Source organism: Mizuhopecten yessoensis, unplaced genomic scaffold (assembly GCF_002113885.1).
Source record: "Mizuhopecten yessoensis strain PY_sf001 unplaced genomic scaffold, ASM211388v2 hete_36164786, whole genome shotgun sequence".
Lineage (NCBI taxonomy): Eukaryota > Metazoa > Mollusca > Bivalvia > Pectinida > Pectinidae > Mizuhopecten > Mizuhopecten yessoensis.
The window spans coordinates 1-4,514 of NW_018485216.1; the positions used below are offsets into that span (position 1 = coordinate 1).

Sequence of the window (4,514 nt, forward strand, 5' to 3'; positions counted from 1 at the left end):
ATACTTCTTTATATTACAATGGTTAATTTTATTTCCTGAGTTAATTTTAGCCACTGTGCTTTTAGTATTTCTGTTCTTTAATAAAGAATTAAGAATGAAAAACGTTGAGCAAATATGTAAATAATTTGTTGTTTACTATATTTTGTACAAATTGTGCCACCTTATATAGTTATTGATATATTTTGTTATAAACAACTTAACCCTCTCACCCCTATGTAACTTAAATAGACGTTGCCATGCAATGATCTGGCTAAGTCGATTATGGTCTACAGGGGTGAGAGGGTTAATGGAGTGTATATGACTAAACATAACACAAACACATCCACAAAACTACATAACATAAAGTTATAACAAAACACTCGGCATCCTACTAGGGGTGGTGCCAGAACATCTTTTTTATAATATTGCAAACGAAAAGCACCATGTAGCCCACATCACAAATTAACTGCTTTCCAACAAGACTGATGCTACAGAGCAATATTTACTATCAAAAATACATAACTTCACATAATCACTGCAATATATACTAAGGAAAATATACAAAACATACTGGGGATACTTTATGAAAAAAAATCTGATGTTACAAACTTTCCGTGTTAGTCTAACAATTATATTTGAGATAGTATTCCTAAATCCAAATTGTTGCTTAAATTTTAATTTTCAAATTTCTCAAAATTATTTTCAGTTTCTAATTGAAAGTTTTCAACCAAATTCCAGACAATAAAAATTTAATTTCCATAAAATTCTAGAATAATTCTATGAATACTTAATTAAAGGTGAGCTTACTATATGTCAACTAGAATGGGCTTATTTAACAATACAATGAAGAGAAATATATACAATTAGCAAAGACAGTGAGGGCACAGTATGTAACCATCACTTAAAATATCACAATCATTTACATTCATCATTTTGGAATCTAACAAATCTGATAATCTTAGAATATTTTTCAGTTGTATGTTAATTTCCAATCTTTGATTTTTGTCAACAAATCAAACTTTATTCTAGATCATTAAAACAGTGTTCACTTTTTTGAAATCTGATCACCATAGCTATGACCTTTTTCGATCTTATTTATCAAGTAGACAGGATCATATGAGCCGGACAGATTACGTCTCATCTGTCGAGAAGACTTCCAGAAATACAGATTAATTGGATAACAATCCTGTGTAGAATTGGCATGATGGGGATGTCACTGGGATGTCGCCTGATAATGTACGAAGCTGTTTGCATTGTAATGCATATAGTGATGATTCAAAGGGATGTTAACAATATCCAACATGAGTTTGTACATAATTAATATCACTCTTAAAAGGTAAATACTGGCTCTGTACAGGTAAAATATACTGTTTACGATTGAATGAGATAGGTATAATGTATTGTACACCTGTCCTGATTGCCCTCCTTAGTTCTTATGTTTATACAGGTACGTACATTGGTAACTGGTGTAGTGATAGATTCTAGTATATACAGATGCTGGGTAAGATGTACATAGTTTCATGGTTGTACTGGTATAATTAACTGTACAAAACATTGGATGTGTAAAAATTTACATCAATATTCCACCTGCTTTCACACACACAACTTGTTAATGTAACACGTACAGAGTATGTACCACACATACTACACTTGCCCTGTGTTATTGATATACAGTAAACTATATTTGCAGCAAACATATTTGTAACAAATAAGCACTAAGTACAAACTCATTTTGAACCCTCTTATAGTAATGTTACTTGTTTAACCATATACAAGTTACGATTCTAATGAACACAGTACTTGGGTCCCCGAGCCTTGCTATAAACATGTTTTACTGTATCTTGCATCTACAAGTAAATACTGGTTTAGCATGTATCTGTACATATCTACACACACCTGTCAAACATGTACCTGTACATAGTAACTGCAGATACCATACCTTATTGGCCTTTCTATATACATTCATATTTCGACCAATGGCCTGGGCTAGAGTCACAACTTTAAATTTCATTATTTCACCTTCTGATTAGATTTTGGCATGTTGTATGCACCAACAAATATAGAAGATATTTTCCCTCACATGGATTCATTTCTCACCCTTCAAATATTTGTCAGTGTGCAGTCGGACCACAAATCAAACACAGAACTCTGCCAAATTCATACACATTTAAAAAAAAAAAGTAGCAACCGAGCCTTACAGAGGTCACAGATTTGAAAGTTGTAAAGTGGCAAAGGATCACAAATACTGTACAGATCAACAAGTCATAGTATCAGCAGCGACTGTACACACATCTGTATTATTTCACACATGTAAACACTCTTAAGGTGACCAGGAGCTTGGTTCCTGTGTGTCAGTCTGTTGTATCACAAATCCCTCATACCTGAATTTTAACACACTATTAAAGTTTACGAACAAACATGAACTAGGTTCCAACTGTTGTTCAAACTTGTCAACATCAAATCTTCAGAATGACGGCTTCAATTATCATTTCTCCATTTTGTCTTCATATGCGAGATCAGTGGAAGGGGAAACACAAGTCAATGAATGAGATCAACAGGTACGGAGTCGGTGGAGATTTCCTTCTTCTGTCCAGGACACTTGACTCATCCCCCAACGAGTTTGTGTGTGGGGACATTCCCCATACAGGTCCATGTCCGGGACATTACAATCTCTTCACACGATTCTAGGAGTCTATTAGCTGTGCTTTGTATGCGCACACTACCAGTTTGGCCTGCAAGAAGAAAACATTCTTTCAAAACATCTTAACATTTATCATTGATTACATTTCATTTGAATGTGTAATCAAGTAAACAATAATATAAGTTTAGACTGTCAAAGCATGAGATGCCACTGTATTCAAATCTTCACACAGGGCCTATTTAAAACACTTCTTTTTATACGAGACCAGCTTTTCCAATTGCTACGGTTTAAAAAAATAATCTTATATACCATCAATAAAAGGGGACTTGGAAACCTGTTTCTTGCTATTCTTTAGTTTTTGTTTCAGTGGTAAGATAATGAATGTAACTGTCATGAATTTTCCTTAAACAACAGAGCGTGTTGTAGGTGTACACTGTACTAAATTTGGACAACAACATAATACATGATAATGTTACTATACACATCTTTTTAAACATATATCAGCGACCTTTGACCTCCATAATACCAACCTTTGAACCTGGAGCTGGTACTGTGTTGATGATGACCTCATTTCTTCCATGTTGAAGTGGACAACAGGATAACACAAAATTGGCTTCCTGAGGAGAGAAACATAATGCATATTATTATTAAGTTCTACTTTATACATAATGTACGTATCAAATGTGTTGTAACATTACAAGACCGAATGGTCCTTTTGTCAAGCTACGACGGAGTGAGTGATTTGGGTTGTTTAACAGTACAACCATGTGATGAAATTGTATATTCATATGTCACTCGACCCGACGTACACACTTTGTGTAATGCATATTGATGTATCAAATGATCCCCATTCATAAACAAAGCAACAAAACATGGTTCTTTAAGAAACTCTCTTCATGAAAAAGAGTAACAATTTACGTGCTAGTGTATGTACCTCTGTGAGTGGTGGCTGCTGAACACCATTGAGTGAAACATTCTGTACTGCACAGGGGCCATAGAATCTGCAGCGGATGTCCTGGGCTGTGATGCGAGCATGGGCCACAAACAACAGGTACCCTACCCCTGGTAAAGACAATAGGGAAAATAAACATCAAATAATGAAACGAGGATAACAATTTATCATAGACCTGACAGTACAAAACAATGCATTATAAATGTTCTAGTTCAGGCTTCAGACATCAACACATGACTGTGTAGTCTTACAATTTTACACCAAAATGAAACTAGAATCTGTATGTTGGCTGTCAAAATTGATTTGTAATGGGCATGCATATTATTTTGAGGCTGTTAATGCAAGTGAAACACTTGCAAGATTTAGATTTTCTCATGATTTACTTCTAAGGTTACCCTCCCTTTTGGGATCTTTCTGACATGCAAGTTTTGTGTACATTAAATTGGAAGTGATAGCATAATTTCTATCAATTTTTTTTAGGACTTTTAATGAAAATCTTAAATTGTTTTAAGAGTTATTTGTGTGGATAGTATGTTAACTATATTTAGAGATCAAGGTTCCTCAAAATATAAGGCAAATTAATGAAAAGCATTTGCAATTATTTTGACATGATGCACTTCTTAAAATCAACAACACATGTACATTGAACGACACAATCCATATGTAAATGAACAGAACCAAAAAGACATTTTTGACAGCATCATCAATGTTACATAGAAACAACTTTGGCCTTTGATCATCTTTATCTCCCACCGACAGCAAGGGCTACAAATGCATTTCCTTGAGTCACTGACTCCAATGGTTCTGTCAGTTTAAACCAGGATGTGCAGATCACACGACGGGACAAACACATTTGGCTGGTCTCTCTCATCTTGTAAAACAGACAATCTGAATTGTCCAGATTTCATCACTAGTGAGATAACACTAATCCACCAGATTACA

At 34.5% G+C, this 4,514-nt stretch overlaps 1 long non-coding RNA gene across 1 annotated transcript; it reads right to left on the bottom strand.

The window, feature by feature from the left end:
- Positions 1 to 32: 32 nt before the first annotated feature.
- On the bottom strand, positions 33 to 3,681 carry LOC110444712. Its single transcript, XR_002462277.1, has 3 exons — positions 3,555 to 3,681; positions 3,151 to 3,237; positions 33 to 2,711 (listed from the first exon to the last, which is right to left on the bottom strand). It is a non-coding gene; the product is annotated as an uncharacterized LOC110444712 (long non-coding RNA).
- Between the last annotated feature and the right edge of the window lie 833 nt (positions 3,682 to 4,514).